The 17,628-nt window shown below is 39.2% G+C and overlaps 1 long non-coding RNA gene and 1 pseudogene across 1 annotated transcript; both read right to left on the minus strand.

The window, feature by feature from the left end:
* Positions 1–1,718: 1,718 nt before the first annotated feature.
* LOC144371521 (uncharacterized) lies at positions 1,719–9,584 on the minus strand. Its single transcript, XR_013431479.1, has 4 exons — positions 9,426–9,584; positions 8,339–8,462; positions 5,890–6,000; positions 1,719–1,958 (listed from the first exon to the last, which is right to left on the minus strand). It is a non-coding gene; the product is annotated as an uncharacterized LOC144371521 (long non-coding RNA).
* Positions 9,585–12,997: 3,413 nt separating this feature from the next.
* LOC144371522 (nuclear receptor subfamily 1 group D member 2 pseudogene) lies at positions 12,998–15,725 on the minus strand (annotated as a pseudogene).
* Between the last annotated feature and the right edge of the window lie 1,903 nt (positions 15,726–17,628).

The raw sequence follows: 17,628 nt of genomic DNA on the forward strand, positions 1-17,628 counted from the left end.
TTTATTTTTTTGGAGAAATGTCTATTCCAATCCTTTGTCTACTTTAAATTATAGTTGTGGTTCTTTATGTCTTGATATCAACACTTTTTCAGATATTATTTTCAAAAGCATTGTTCTATTCCACAGATGGTCCTTTTATTTTCTTCATTGTGTCCTTTGATTCACAGTTCTTTATTTAATTGTAGTCTAATATATTTTGTTTTTGTTTGTATTTTAGTGACATACCTATAAAATTGTTGCCAAATTCAACATTATTAAACCTTCCCCCACATTTTCTTATGGCAGGTTTATCCATCTTTTTTTTTTCAATTTTGAGATGATTTTTGCTTATGGGGTAAAATGTCCAACTTGATTCTTTGCACATGATTATCTAGTTTTTTGAGCACCAATTGTTAACTTCTGCCTAGTGTTTCTTTTGAATCCAAAATAAATGCTCCATTTTTGTTTTCTATGGAAGAATGGATGCCTTCCAAGTGGATTAGGTCACCCACAGAGGAGGAAAGGACAAAAAATAAAAGGAGGGAGTATCAATCAAACATGTCCTTAATACATGGTTAATGTTAAAAATTCATTATTTTGTTCAATTAACAATGGACTAGTAGCAAGGCACAGGGGGCCATGCCTTTTTTTGCAGTGACTCCTTTAGTCTGAGGCAGGAAGATCTCAATTTTGAGGCCACTTTGTAGGACCCTGTCTCAAAGTTAAAAAAAGTGGGGGGGGGGCTGGATGAAGCTCTGTGATAAAGCCAGTGAGACAGCTGCTGGGTTTATCCCCTACCCTACTGAAAAATACCAAAACAAAAAAACAGAAAACAAAATACAACAAAAACAAACAAGCAAACAAACGTAACAAAAAAAAAAAAAAACAAGCCATTGGATGGAGAGACAGGAAGGAGGAGGAGAGAATAGGGCTATTCCTGCCATTTTTCTTCTTTGGTATATCTTCCAGCGCTCTCTCTCTCTCTCTCTCTCTCTCTCTCTCTCTCTCTCTCTCTCTCTCTGTGTGTGTGTGTGTGTGTGTGTGTGTATTTGTGTTTCTCCATTTGTTATTCTACTGCTTCAACTTGTTTGTTTTTTTTCTCTTTCTTTGTAGTGGCATGTTTTGACTTCCTTGTCATTTCTTTTGGTGTCATATCTGTAGCTCTTTTTCTTACAGTAAAAAAAATTAAATTACAATATTTTATTTTCATGTTAATACTAAATTAGCTTCAATCTCATAAATACATTATTTCTTCATAGTCCTATTTCCCACTTTGTGTCCTCATTTTTCTTTATTTTTTGTGTCATTCTGGGATTAAACCCAGAGGTGTTCTCTCACTGAGCTACATGCATAGCTTTTTTGCTTTTTCTATTTTGGTGTGACCCAGTGGTAGAGGGTTTGCCTAGTATGCCTGAGGCCTTGGCTTCAATCTGTAATACCATCAAACAAATGTACTCACCATACAATCCTTGACATTCTATGTCCAGTGTTTTAACACTACCATCCCACTGGAGGGGGGTTAGGAAAGGGTAATATAAACATGCTACAAAACTTCAAGTATCATTTATTTGATTAGTATGTTGAAGGATAAGCTCACTTTGAATGTCATAGTATGAGCAAAACTCAAAATGGTCAGAATCATCCATACTGTTGGTTATCAGGTTGATGTGAACTGGTTTATTTGTACTTCCTCGATTACTGTTATGGCTGAGCATTTTTTATTGGTCTCTTTCTATATATTTTGAAATTGTGTTAGAATAAAATTTTTTCCAGCCATGCAGATCATAATCTCATGTTCTTCTCATATTTTTAAGGATCAGCCATTAATCCATTGTTGGTTTTATTATAAAGAATCAGTTGTGAAGCAGAGCTCCATCTTGCAAAAATCTGGTTGAACAAGTGTTCTTTTCTTTCTCTGGATGCCTCTAGCATTCTTAAGTTCTTTTCTTTCTGTTTTTGGTATTTTTTCAGCATCTTCACTTGAAGATAGTCACAAAGATGTAAGAGGAACAAAACAAAAAAGATAAAAAGAAAAATCATGGCACACATGTAGAAAACATGATTTAGAGATTCTTAATTGATCATTTGTACAGAATCCATCCCCAGATTTCTGCATCAGGAAACAGCTAGACAAGCAAATGCACTGCCATATATGTAAAATCAATGCAATTCAAATCCAAAAATTTGCAAGAACATATTTTTTACATGATACAGGAAATATAAATTTTTCTTTGAAAATGTTTCATGTCACTTCTCCACATAGGATATTGTTGACCCTTGTCACATATTTACTTCAGTGTGACTGTGACTGTATAATATTACTTTTATGAAAAAATCAAGTATTGGGAGGCAGGTATTGGAGTAGGCACCAATTAAGATTCTCTGTAATTATCAAGAATAGGAATCCTGCCAGGTTTTTATCATGGTGCTGGCTGTGAAATTAAACAAAACTAGAAAAGTTGAATATTTTAAAGGTTTAATTGGTAGTCTGCAGAGATGTTGGGTATTCTGTGAGAGAAGTTAAGAACAACTCTACAATTTGTCTTGATCAGATTTCTTGCTGGAGACATTAGAAGTTTTTACTTGAGATCTGTCAAATATGCCAATCAAACCTCCAAGAGGTGATCCCCTAAGATACAGAAGAAAGGATGTGGTTCAATTATGTCCAACATGTGGCACCTTACAGTATTAGTAGGTACTTTGTAGCCATTTGTTACATGAGCCAATATTTTGTTTTGGGAATTTCTTTTTTTTAAGAGAGAGTGAGAGAGGAGAGAGAGAGAGAGAGAGAATTTTTAATATTTATTTTTTAGTTCTTGGCGGACACAACATCTTTGTTGGTATGTGGTGCTGAGGATCGAACCCGGGCCGCATGCATGCTAGGCGAGCGTGCTACTGTTGAGCCACATCCCCAGCCCCTGGGGAATTTCTGATAAGATATTTTTTGTGAATCATCATTAAAGCTTCACAAAGTTTTACTGTATTGGGATTGCACTAATTCACTGAGTCAGGTTTCCATATACCTTTCTTCTATCATTATTCACTGGTTATTGAAAATATTGGTTGCTTGAGACTAGGATGACATTTTCTTAGAGAAAATAAGAAAGGGAATATAAAAACATTGTTGCAAAATAAAAGAATAGCAAATTCTCTGTAAGCTATGGTGTTATTGTGTTATAAAAGTTCCATGAACTGGAAACATTTCAAAGGTCCTGTAAATCAATGATGCTGTACAAATCAGTAGAAAATCTGAACAAGATAATTACAGGGAGATAAATTTGTTTGAAAAGCAGTGTAACTGTTTAGAATGGGCCCATGTGATCCAGAAGCAAGCATGGTCAGGGAGAGGATCCTAAGAGGTCTGGATATGAGAAAGGGAGCATCTGCCTTTTGGCTTCATCTTTTTGTAACAGACCTGCTAACTGATCTGTATCCATTGACAAATTATGAATGCTACCACCTTATTTCATTGCGTCTAATTATATTGGAAGAGAAAATGATAACAGTGTTGTGTTTAGAGATACCAGTTTTATTAAGTAGAGTTAAATTTTTAACCATCCTATGTGTGGATCAAAGATTCTTCTAGATATTTACCTAAATCCATTCTGAGTTTGGAGATGTTTTCCAGGAGTGTGTAAATATCAAAAATCTTCCAGACACTCTTGCCTGTGACCCTCTACAACCATAGATAATTAAGTTACATAGGCTAGAAAGCATTTTTTCATTTTTAAGCTCATGACTCTAAGCTTTGGGGATCATGGCTGGCATTGCAATTATACTCAATTGGTGCAGGAGAAAAAAGTAGACTAGAGTCCTTTTGTGCAATTATTAAGATCACATCTATAACACACTGTCTAGTATTTACAAACTTTTGTTCTGTTCATGACTTTTATATGCAATGCACTTAAGAATAATCTTACAATACATTGAGTCATGTGTGTTGATGGGGCAACTTGAGAAAAGTCAAGAAGCTGTGGGAATGTGCATAGGGTAGCTGGGGTTCTGCTCAGTCTAATTGAAGAGGTTGAAGAGAGGTTGCTGGGAGATTTTGAAAAGCCTGGGTTCACCTGGATAGAAGAGCTGATGCAGATTCTGAGGAATTTGGGAGTTGGGAATTGTTCACCATTTATAACCTGCACAATAACCTCCATGATTCAGCCCAGGAAGGATTGTCTTTTTTAGTGCATATTCCAGGACAATAAGCAAGTCAATGATAATGCTGAAATTACGGTTTACAATAAAATATTTGTCTGAAAATAATTTCTTTCTTTTTAGATTGGTTTCAAAATACAAAATCCAGACTATGATATGGAGAGAAACAGAGAATGTTTGTCGCTAGAAGATGACATGATTTCCCTGTCCAAGGTCACCCCATTTTAGGCACCAGGTTGTCCAGATGAAGTATGACAACAGGGCCACTGAACACATCTTCCCCCAAGCAGGCTCCACTGGAAGGACCTAGCTCCTTTCCTATGGAGACCTGGGGACTTCCCAGTGAAGAGGATGGCTCATGTGACTCTGTGTTCCAAAGGCATTAGAAAACAACTAAGTTGTGCTTCACTGGGTGAAGGGGCCACAGGAAGTGAAAGTTCTCCCAGTTTCAGTCAAACCATCTGCAGTCATCCTGCTTGATCTCTGCAGCATTTTGAGAGGGCCACATTCATAATGGAGAAAAGCTAGCAGAGCAGTCCCTTGCCTTCGTCCTGTGTTGACAGGGTGCAGGGAAAGACACAGCAGCAGCAGAACCAGGAGCTCTCTGGTCATACTAGCTTGTGAAGGACAGTAGCAGAGTGACTGGGGATATTATATTCTACAGCTGCAACAGCCTCAGGATTACCAAGAGAAGCTGCCATTTCAGGACCTACTTCTAATGTCCCAGAAGCATGGGGACTTAGGGCAGCAGGTGCCCTCATTTCTACAACAGCAGAGTTCAGGTTGCCAAGGAATGGAGAGGCCTCAAGTTCTCTGATGCAGTGCACAGCTCCTCCACAAATGGAACTCAGTTCTCTGCCACAGCCTTTTGGGCAGGGTGTCAAAGATATCTGAACATGTCTAGGTGAGCATTCAGATACTGTCGATCTGAATTTTTGAGAAAAACTTCAAAGAGGGCAGTATCTTGAACTTCTCATTTTGAAAACATTTTCACAATTTTGAGCTTTAGGATATGAAGCCCTATGAAGTCATCCAGAGAGTCTCCTGTCTGTCCATCTCCTGCCAACGCAGCTCTGCAGGCTACATCCCTCAAACCACTAGGGGGCACCATTCATACAGTGCCAGTGCAGGAGTGGAGGTGCTCTTCCTGAATTCCCAGTTGACTCTTGGGGTATTTTGTGTAGAAGTAGAGCAAGGATAGACTACTCTTTGTCAGCTCTTCCCATTTCACTGTCATAATATTTAATTACAAAACAGTGTATACTGGTTAGGACCATTAAGCAACATCAGGGGTAGTGAAGAAAGCTTGCACTTGTGGTTATTGCCCTTTGCCCACCTCTTGGAATCATTTGTGAAGAGGCTCATATCCTATGTTTGTCATGCTTCTCACATTTAAGTGTGAAATTATGAAATAATATTAAATGACACAATAAACATGTTTTGTATGAATTTCCATAACATACCCATCTTCATTTTATAAATATCTTCCTTTCTATAATGAGGCTGAATACAGGGGGAGAAATAGCAACACTCCAACCAGGGAAATGTGTTATTTGCACAATCAATCACTTTGTATGGTCACTTGGAATTTACATTGAAGTTGCAGGAGATGCCTTGATCTTCATTCCTCATAACATCCTTGAGAAGTGGGTGTCAATTTTTGTGTGGTGTTTTCTGTGCAGATGGAAAAGCACAGCACAGAAAGCATAGGAGGATTCCTGCCAAAGTCAGCACAGACAGAGGAATAAAGACACTCACCTGGGTTTCTCAGCTCACAGGGGCAGGCAGCCTCCAGCACTTAGCTTGCCTGGGGCTTGCTAAGGTGGAGTAAGATGTCCCACCAGGAGAGGAAGATGCAGGCATCACCTCCTGTGCTTAAGACAACAGTCCTTTGTAAGGCATTGCAAGTGGCCTCACCTCCTCAGGAACTGGTGAGAACCCACATGAAAATGCTTAGCTTTCAGGGAAGAAATGGGACAGTACACATTGGGAAAAGGAGAAGACACTTTTGCTGTTTGGATGGTAACTGCTGAGATGGTAGTGCAGGGAGTATTTAAGTCAGTGCTGAGGTCAAAAATTGACTTTTACACTTCAAGACTTAGAATCCAAGCCAAGTCTTTCCCTCAGAGATCCTGTGGCTTAAATAATCAGGATAGATAAGCAGAAGCATTTCCACTTCACTGGGACCCAGGACTTACAGGAAATTACTCTGTTTCATGTCTGATTAGTATGGAAATTGATTTTATAGAGATAGAAGTACACAGACCCCGGACTGAGAGTCCTCCATACCACTACTTCCCACCTCATGCTTGAAACCTGGGCCATACCAACCCTGGGCCTCCAGGGTATCTGGAGCTGAAGGTGATTTTGCCTGCTGGCTGGCTGCTCCCTTGCTATACTCCCATCCTAGAGGGCAACTCTGAGTTTCAAGTGTGTCCACCAATCCCTGCATTGGGGCTACCAATGCAGTCACACTTGGTTAACACAGCAGGGGAGAGAATATGCTAGCCATCCTGGCAAGATTCTAGTTAGAAAAATAAGCCATGTTTAAAGCACACAGACTGTTCAGTTGTTCTCTTTATGCTCTTAAAGTAAACAGAAATAAACAATGAATTGCCTAAAAATTATACTGCACTTGCCCGCATGAGCTGGTTGAGTTCTGAGGCTGGGGTGACAAGGATGGGGAATTGATTATTAGCCACACCTGCTAAGTGTGACTATCAACCTGTGGCTGAGCAAGTGAAGTGCCTTTATCACTGTTGGCTCCTGTCTCCAACCTCCTGAGATCCTAAAGATCATATTCTGCCTGGCACAGTGTTGCATGCCAATAATCCCAGCAGTTGGGGAGGCTGAGTCAGATGGATTGCAAGTTCAAAACTTAGCAAGGGCCCTAAGCAACTCAGTGAGACCCTGTCTCAAAATAACAAGTAAAAAGGCTAAGAATGTGGCTCAGTGGGTTCAATCCATGGTACCAAGAAATAATATAAAAAAGTGCTTCTCACTTCCACGATTACAGTCTCTTTGTGTGTCCTGTGTGTTGACTCAATAAATATTCTCAAGACAAAATCCAGGTCCCCCAGAGCCAGAGGGCTCAGGGGCCATCCAAATTAACTCCATAACCTTATGATGAAGATTAAGAGAGATTTCCTAAACTAAAAATGAACTTTGCTGCTTCAGTGAAAATTGCTATACTTATACTCTAAGAAGTTCCAAAAGAATGTGTGGTTATCTCACAGAACAGGCTCCAAGAAGATAAGACACCATGCCTGTGGATTTTCTTTTTAAGAAAAGTGCTCCATTTTATTATAGGGCCTGAAAAAGTTATTTTGGGGTAGGTCCAAAAAGATGGTTGTGGATATACATTTTGTAGGTTATTCTTGATCTTAAGAATACTGGCCACATCTGATGTGATTTTTGCATGAGGTAAACCCATACGTTTACTTAAAAAAAAAAAAAGGAATGGCATATCTGAAACCTCCAAAACAAGGCATGGATCTCAAGCAGCATCCTGAGCAGATGAGTGTCTTGGCCAATGACTAAGGCCTCCTGCAAGCTCTACAGGTGAGGCTTACTGGAGCCCTGAAGGCCTGCAAATGGAGCTGTAGAGACAAGGAGGTCATCAAGTAGGACAGACACATTAAGCTGTGGTGTTCTGGCTTCCTTTATGTGTGTTTCTACTTTATTTTAAAAAAAAAGAAGAAAAGGACTAACAATAACCCTTTTACTTGCAGAAGATTGACTCTGGAGTCTTCCTTAATGAAAAGAGGAGTTTAAACAAAAATAAGCCAGTGAAAAATCCCATGCTTAAATAAAATCTCCACATCTGCATGACCCTGGGCCCTCTCCTGGATTCTCATGTCACTGCCTGCATCCAGTCTGACAGCATAAGCCCAGACACCTTACCCTGAGACACCCAATTCAGAAAGCATGTAAAAGCAGCTCATCAACATGCAAGTGACTGATCCTGCATGAATCTAAGACTCAACTGTGTTAAATAATTCATTGCCACATTTGGAAATCTATTAGGTGCATAGAAGGAGGAAAGTAAGGTCAGCTCTTTTTCAGAGAAATACTTAATATCTCAAGATGTCCCCCTTTAATGTCTGAATATCAATTTTGCTACTGAAAACTGTCTCAGGGTATTTACTTCCAAGGCCCAAGTTAAGGTAAGAAATTAGAAGTAAAAGTTGAAATGAATATAGTTTACCTGAAACCTGGGTCTTAAGCCTTCTTTACAAACCCTGTGGGAGGTAGGCAGCCTACAACTGCACACGTGCAGAGATGGCAGTCTCCTTCTCGTCCAGGGCAGTGCACTTGTACTGAGCAGCACACTGAAGAGAGAGAGAGAGAGAGAGAGAGAGAGAGAGAGAGAGAGAGAGAGAGAACCACCCAGACCCAACTCCAGACTGTGCTATCTCACTTGCTAAGGAATTGTGGAAAATCGACTCCATTCCCAAGCCCCAGTTTTCCCACTGGTAACATAGTGGGTAAGAGGACAGACTCTAGAGCAAGACTGCTTGGGCCCAGATCCCAGCCCTGCCACATACTGCCATGAGATTCAGGCTTTTTACTCAACCTCTTGGAACTGTCCCCTTATAGGTAAAGCAGGGATAAATATACAATTACCAAGGAGTGTTGTTTTGAGGATGAAATGGCTATCTTCATATGTAAACTCCCCATACTTGCTGGCTTCAAGAACATCAAGGGTTAAATGGTCTCTGTACATACAGCCTCTGGACACTCCTGATGTGAGGATGTGGTAGCTACATGGGTCACTGACTGGGCATCTGTTCTAGACAAGCATTATCTGTCTCCTTAACCTTAGCAGTGAGAGTAGAAAAGAAAGGTGAAGGGATGAAGTGACCCACTCCGAGCTTCACAGAGGAAGTGGCAGACCTGGTTTAGAACCTACCAGGGCCTGACTGCACATCCTCACCTCCAATTCAAGTGTTTCCTTTGGTAGGTCACATTTACTGAAGGCACCCCCGTTTTCAGAACTTTCTTCTCTATTCTTCACCACAGCAGTTGAGGCTACAGATTGTCCTAATTTGCCTCCTAAAACACTCCTGGGGCCCTGACTCTGGGAATCTCAGGTGTATGCACTGGCCCCCACTATCCACTTGGCCTCTCCCAGAGTCTGGATGTCTGTCTGGCGACTCCACTGGCTGAGCCAGGACCCTGCCTCTGGTTAGAGAGGAAAACTGAAGTTTCTAGGATGTAGCAGGCCAACACTGGAGGGGTCATTGTTAATATTAAAGTAAAACTGGGCTCTTAATTCTTAAGTTGGACCTCACCTTTTTTTTCTGGGATGTTCTTCAACAGCTTTGGAAGGAAATCCTGGAATAAGAAAAAAAGAAAATCATTAAAGATGTTCATCAATAAGAAACTGCCAGAATGATGCCAGAGATTGAGTATTCCCAGCTGCTGACAGCTCACCTGATAGTAGAGAAAGACTAGGCAACTTATTAGGTTGTACACTTAATTAATTAATTTTCCAGAGCTTCAATCCAATCATTTAGAGAGATTTGTTTTTTTTTAAAAAAAACTATGATCAAGTTGAAAAATATAATGCTTGTTATTCAGACCTAACCCCTGACAGTGTATTTGGTATTTACATGCTTTCAAATGTTGCCAGAGTATTGAGCATCCTTCCTTTCTTCTCACCCACATTCCTCTCAGGAGCTTTCTGAGATAACCCAGTGAGCAACCTACACTTGCAGAGGCTGGAACTAATTTGCAACTCACCTGCATTGCTCCATGGAAGATAACAACAAAGATCAAATTGATAAACATGTCAATCAAGGGACAAAGATGTCCACAATTCTGAACACACAGTAAAATCCTTTGTCTCCATTCACAACCTCTTCTCATACTACTACACAAATCTTCAGTCACTGGTTATCTAAGGTGCCTTTAAAATACAATCTGTTAACCTGAAGGCAAAAATGACTGTCTCTTTTGACTCATTCTTTATGGAAAATTTCACACACAATAAAAAGTAGGCAAAATAGGATAATTAACCCTCATATATATCAACCCAGAGCCAATCCTGCCCCTTCACTTTCTTGCCTCCTGTATTTAGAAGCAAATCCCAATTAGTATATAATTTTATCAATATATGTTCTACTAAATATCTCTAAAAGTTAAGAAATCTTTTAAGAGTAAGACCTAAAAATTCAAATATGAATGTTTGTTTATATTTAATTTGTGCCTTGTACACTGTAATCCAACTTCTCAGCCCGACTGTCTTTGAATTTGATTCAATCTTAATTAGTGTTGTTAGATAAAATACAGAATGCCTCGTTAAACTGGGGGCAGAAATATGCAAAAAAAATTATTGTTTATCTGAAATTAGAATTTGGCTTCATTTTTCTGTTCTGTATTTTATTTTCTATGTAGGCAACCCTAGTGTCCACCTTTCATCCTCTGAGTGCTGAACAGATACATTTTGGATAACTATAAACATGAAACAAAGAATAATATTTAGCTTTCTTGAAAGCTGATGATATTGAACAACAAAGAAGTGTTTAATAAACAGAAAATAATTTTTTAAAAATGGGTCCTTGAAAGACAAGACCCATTATGCATATGGCAAATGAGAGTCCCTCCTGACCAAAGTCCTCCCAAAAGGAGTGTCTGCAAGTACCGAGTCCACCCAGGACTCTGACTGTGAGAAAGGCAATGGCACAGCTCTCCACACTACAAGAAAGAAGGACCCACAGAGGGAGAAACCTGCAGTCTGTTATTTTTCTAATCCTTCTCTGAAGTGCAGCCATGGCTCCACTGGCACAGTCAGCCGTCCCATCCACACGAGTTCACAGGTGGTCACAGTCCATTTCTGTTAGAGGCAAGCTCTCCTTATTAAGGTACTAATAAAAGATGTATTCCTTGCAAGCTCTGTTATCCTCCTAAGACTTTACTTTTCCATTGCTCCTTAACTGAGAATAAACAACATAAAATATTTAAAGTACTGAACATGCCAAAAAAAAAAAAAAAACAAATAGGGCATAGGAGAACTCCCCATTAACTAATGCTGTACAAAGGCACATACCAGAGATATTTGGAGACAAATGCCAAGGGAAACTAGAGCAGGATTTAGGATGCAACAATTTGTTTTGCTCAAAGTCCTAAAAGTCATTTTTTTAATTATTTAAAGAATTATTTTGTAAAACTTCAAATTAAAAGTTAATTGATAACAATCTATTAACATATTTCTCTGTAAATTCAATATATTAGAAAATTGCCTTACAGATTGGTTTTTCATTGACTTATTGGCATGATTTTTGGTTCTTTTCTTTTTTCAGTTAGAAATAATATTTATTATCCCCTCCCCCCATGTACATATTACTTCTCAGAAACATGAAGATATTATCCATGTCCTCATCAATTACAGTATGTAGAAAATAAACAACTCATATCCTGTCAACAATATATTTTCTATCTTTTTAAAACAATAGCCATTTTATTTTTATGTTAATTCAAGAATAGTTTAAAGTTTAATTTTTTGGATTAAATCAATACAGTCTTTGTTTACAATTTTCTGACAGAGCCCCTCCCCCCACCCCTAAAAATTTCTATATCCTAAGTGATAAAGTCTTATTGTACATTCAGCAAACTCTATATTGGAAAAGAAAAAGAAAAATTGAGATACGTATTTACTCTCGTGCACAGTAATAAATCTATCTGAGCTTCTACACATTGCTGTGTGATGATGTTTGCAAAAAATAAATCACCTCATCAAATTACAATGGTAATTTCTTAAAATATACATATGAAAGCAATACACTTAATCAAATGAAATTTTCTTCTGATTTTTAAATCTGTAATTAAACTATCACCATAAGGACAAGCTTCATCCCAAGACGTTTCTCCTTACCCTCAGCTATTTCTCTCTGAATCCTGAAGTCCTCTCCCAGATCCCATAGACATATATTAAATGCACAGGGGGAAAATGTTTTAGTTTGTTGACATAATGCCCACATTTTAACTTTAAAATGTAAAATCAGAGTTAAAGCATCACTTAAATTGTACAGTACATTATTAAGCAACAGACTCAGAAGTTCCCTACATTGGTTGTCCTCTTTGCACTTAATAAGTCTGTAACATGACTCAATCAAAGAATGTGCTTGTGATCAGCTCATGGTGTAACTTTAGAAATAGCAGTTTATACTGGGCTATTTTGAAATATGAGAAAGGCTATGAGTGGTATATGAACTGTTAATTTTGTTTCCCATTACCTATAGGAGGAATTTATTCAAATAAAATTTTACAAAACAAAATGAGAATCTCTATGCCTACATGTGGATGCATATATGTATATATTAATCCTAACTAAAGTTTTACAAGCAATACTAGCATAGTTCTGGTTACACATTCCTAATGACTTAATGGTCTTAAAGATACATGTAATAAAGTGGCTTATGTAAAAGGCAAAATTTAAGAATGTGATCTATGAAATTTTCAATATCACTTCAAAAAGCTGTTTCTATCCCTCATAGAAGAAAACTATGCAACTGTTTATCTTAGGAGAAAATATAAAAAGATAATGCTATTACGTAAGAATTCACAAAACTATAACTGTGTATTCCGTAACCGTCATACTACTTCAGGTAAATCACAGTTGTGGTTCGTGTTGTGTTACAGACATCACCATCACCTTTCCTCTTTTATAATGAGAGGTTTTTTCTTTTTTAAATTATTTAATGAGTGCCACAGAAATTCAAATCCCAGTAGCAACAAGTTAAACTATATTAAAAAATAAAGAATTCTGTTCGCATACCAGGAAAGTAACAGGCTTAGTGCAGTAAAGTGAGCTCTTAACATTTTACAATTTTATATAATCCAAATATTATAAAGAAGGCATCTCTACCAAAAAAGTCCAATTAATTTCTATTTTTTAGGGAAAAATAAAAACATGAAATTCTAAAACTTTGGCTATTTCTACCACTGCCATGAACAGAGACTGATCTGAAGTATTTAATAAAACCATAAGACATGTGGATCAAAGTCTCTGACTACACAATTTCTAAGCCTGTAGGTCATATAGTAAATGATTTCAATTATAGATTAAATCTAATTGACAAAGTCCCTGTAGTGTTATTTTAGGAGGGGAAAAAACACATAAACTAAGGACACACACATATGCAAACACATACAAGCACACATGCAACACAGTAAACAGTTTCCTTAATTAGTTCTCCAGAAAGAACCAAAATTCTTTATCATGTCATCAAGCTGCAGCATGTGTACGAGGGGCAGCAATGCAACCTTATAGCACAAGGTAAGAATCTGGATGAACTAAAGAACTAGTACCTTGAACCAAAGATTTACCAAAGATGAACTCAAAAAATACACATTTTTTAAAAAATTGGACTTGATTGCCTGCTGCACTTTTACATAAAGTGTCACTTAAATAAAAATAGAGCATGAATTCAATATTCTACCATCTAAACATTTTAGAGCAATGGTTATGTTATCATCAACAAGTAAAATCAACAAGCACCTAATTCGGGTCTTTTGACACCTCTTAAATTTATTGTATGATAAAGTTCTTCATGGTTTAAAATATTGTAAAGAGATATATTTATGTATAACTATTCATATACATACTTTGTACACATATTATGTATTTGATGTATCTATAAACTCTGAATGTATGTATCAGTAGGATACCCACACATATGCAGGAACCCTAAATTGACTGGTGTGAAGTGTGAAATTTTTTCCCAGAAATGCTCAGAAATAAGAAAAGAATATTATTATGAATAACTGTAATAGCAAACATTTTACCTTTTTTATATAGTACTTGTATTCCAAGAGGTAAATATGCTTTATAGAGATTTCTTAGTATCTCTGTGAGGTTGGGCACTGAGGACACTATCAATTCTCATTTTCCACAACCAAGTACATGCCCAAGTTCATATACTTTAAAAGTGGCAAAGTAAAATACAAACATTAATCTCTCCCAGCCCCCAAAGTATTTGATAACCAGATCTAACAGTCCTGTGGTGATACCAAGATTTCCAATATTCAACACAACTTCTACCACAAAGGATTGATTTTTTACATCCTCCTGTACTTGTGATCGTGCACTATATGTATATCACAGGGAGAATAAAATAGTTTTTGGTTTTGGCAGATGAAAAAGTCTAACATTCAGTGTGATTATAATCCAGTATAACTTCTCCAGTCTAAGTGTGACACAGCTAATTGGTCCACTGGGGAGATGCAGTCAATGTCTAATCATGGCTGAAGAGTTCCTGATCCAAACAGCTACTGTATGATCACAGAGATAACCTACAATCTTGTATTGTCTTTTTTATCTCCATATAGAGTACACACATATAAATAAGTATTTTAGCACAAAATGTGCAGTTAGCATCAGTTCATGTTCAAATAAACAAAGGCCTTAAGGATGAACTTTGAAGGCCAAGAGCTCCTCAGAGGGCATGTTGTTTAAATATAGAAGATCTGGAAACTTTAGAAGTAGTTTTGTAAAAATAGAGCCTCGTTTGGATGGTTTTTCATTATTAAGGTCCTTAGTGCATGAATGAGGGTTTCCTGCAAAGCCTCCACAGAGTTGACATTTTCTATTCCAGATTGATCTGCAGATACTAGGACAACTGCGGTAAACAAACTCATCTCTTCATCACTAAGCTGCAGGGCATTTAGCTTCTCACTAAATTCAAACAGAGAGTTTAGCAGATCCCCTGCTCCTACTGAGTGTAAATGATCCACACTATTTCTCTTTTAACTTAAGAAGGTGACAGTATGCTGTTTTGCATCAAATAATGATGCAAACTGTATCATTAAAACCTCAATAGTTCCAGTGTTTAAAAGGTTGACCTGGTCATGCTGAGAGAGATCTCTGAATCCTGGAGTATGCTTTGCAATTTCCAACACTTCTTTCACTGCCGGAGTGAAGTTCTTGGAAAATTCTTCCCAGATTTTATGCCCTGATTTATGTGATCCATAGATGGAGACTTACTCATTGGACAAACCAGAGGCATCCTCCCTCCAGTGTTGCACAGGTAACTATTCTTGTTCTTATTCTGAGAAAATCCATCTATTGGAACTCCATCACATACTCTGAGTATAAGCATTGGAGAAGTTCATACAATGCCCATTTGCAATACAAATGGCATGCCCATTTGGGAAATGTATTATGTTCCGCCCTTTGTACTGTCTGTTGAGATGCTGCTGGCTCTCACTACAAGGAGAATGGCTGTTAAGCCCATTGCCATAATGGTCATGGTTTAAATTTTACCACTCCATGTTCTTGGGAATCCACTCTCTTCTCTGGGGCCACATGCTCTCAGCTGAGTTTTCTTGCTGCTTTTGATTATACAAAAATGTATCCTTGTGGGCTCCTGTCACCATGCCAATCACCTCTTCCTTTGCAAAATCAGAAGAGGGAAGAGGAGAGCTTTTGATGTTTTCTTGCTCCAACTGGGGGATCGGTTGCAATTGTTCCTGGGCTGGTAAAGATGTCTGTTCATGATATTCTACTAATTTGTCATTCTGCAAGTGACCACTGAACTGCTGTTCATCATGATCTTCATCACATTTTGCATTTCAATTAGCCTCCTCTGTTTTTTTTTAATACATATACATGATGGAATATTACCCAGCCATAAAGAAGAATAAAATTATGGTATATGCTGGTAAATGGATGGAACTGAAGGCTGTCATTCTAAGTTTAATAAGGCAGTCTCCAAACACAAAAGGCTGAAAACTCTCTGATATGCAGATGTTGACTTACAATGGGCAGAAATGGGGAGAGTAGGTTCACAGGAGTGGACAGGTAGAATTGGAGGAAAGGAAGGGAGGATGGGATTGGAAAAGACACTAGAATGAATGGGACATCATTTTTCTATGTTAATATATTAATATACAACCAGTGTAACTCCACTTCATGTAGAACCACAGGGATGGCAAGTTGTACTCCATGTATGTGTGATACATCGAAATATATTCTACTGTCATGTAAAAAAAAAACTTGGTTTGGGGGCTTGCACTTGTAGCCTCAGCACTCAGGAGGCTGTGTCAGGAAAATCACATGCACTCAGGAGTTTGGGCAACAGAGGAAGACCCTATCTAACATACACACATACACACAGGAAACAAAAAGAACACTTTTGAAAATAGCAAAAACTGGATCAGCAGCATCCCAACAAAGAAAATAGTACAGCCTCCTGGGATGGACTTCAAAAAGATGCAAGAAAGGATGGGAATTAGGATTCTGGCCCCCTGGCTAACTCTCTCTCTGCCCCTCTCACAGCCTTCCACTCAGCTGTGCAGCACTGAGCTTACCACATCCTGCGACTTTATCAAAAAGAAGCAGGAATAATTTCATCTTTCCTCTCTTTTGACTGTGGAGGGCTGGAAATGCATGCTGGAAATAGATGAACAAAACGTGTAACACCAACATCTTGGAAGACCCTGATAAGCAGCAGAGCTCTAGGTTCCAATGCAAGCAGAGGAACAAGCATTCACCCAGACTACGCTCATTTGGAAAGGCGGCACCCTACTTGGTCATGAGAATCTTGGTTAGAGGACACTTAACACATCTGCAAGAGACTCAAAGCCAGTTCTCCAACAAAAGCCAGCTAAGGCCATAGCAGAGTCTGACTCCTCCCTCCTCCATGCACAATGGCCAAGGCTCAAACTGCAGCTCAGAGAGGAAGAAAAGCAAGCCTAAGAAGAATCAGGAAAGGAAGCAAGGATCATGTTCCAATATAAATAAAAATTCATATGAAAGATCCAGGCATTGCTATCAGTGCTGAGAAGGAGCAAAAAGAAAAATTTTGCAACTGTGTAAACTAACATGTCCTGCAAAGAACAGCAAGAAGAACCAGAGGGGCCGCTCCGGGCTCCAGCATCAGCTGCCCCGGGCAAACAGCCCGACCCAGAGACACACTTCTGCCTGCTCTGGGCTGAGAGGGGGCTGGAGAAAAGGGGAGAGTGAGGAGGTGCGCCCTGGCTTTCTGGGCAGCCCAGCTCCAGCCTGGTATAGCAGTCCTCTCTGCAGTCCTGGACCAAGAAGGACAAGCACAAAGCCATCCAGGGCATGAGGCCTGCTGCCTGTGGGAAGAGGGTGTCCCCAATCCACAGCCAGCTTCTTCCCTGTGACATGAAAGTGATAATAACTGACTACTCCCAGGGCACTGGGCAGGGACTGGGCCAGGAGGCACAGAGCCGAGCTCCACAGTGGGCCCTGCCAGTACAGGTGTCCAGCGGGGTCTGTGTGGAGGGGTGTGTTCCTCAGCTCCTCCAACCGCACTGCAGGAAGCCAGCACCTGCCTCCTGGTGACAGTTCCCAGGCGCCCCAGAGAGGAGGAATGGGGCCGGCACGAGGCGCTTCTCTTAGGACATGCAGTAGCCAGGCCCCTGTCCACCCCAACCCCCACACCCTCCCACCAGGCAGCACTCCTTGCTCAGACAAGGACCTCTGCTGCCCTCAGGACACAGGCTGGTCCTCATCCAGAATGCCTGAGA

This window comes from Ictidomys tridecemlineatus, chromosome 16, assembly GCF_052094955.1.
Source record: "Ictidomys tridecemlineatus isolate mIctTri1 chromosome 16, mIctTri1.hap1, whole genome shotgun sequence".
Classification (NCBI taxonomy): domain Eukaryota; kingdom Metazoa; phylum Chordata; class Mammalia; order Rodentia; family Sciuridae; genus Ictidomys; species Ictidomys tridecemlineatus.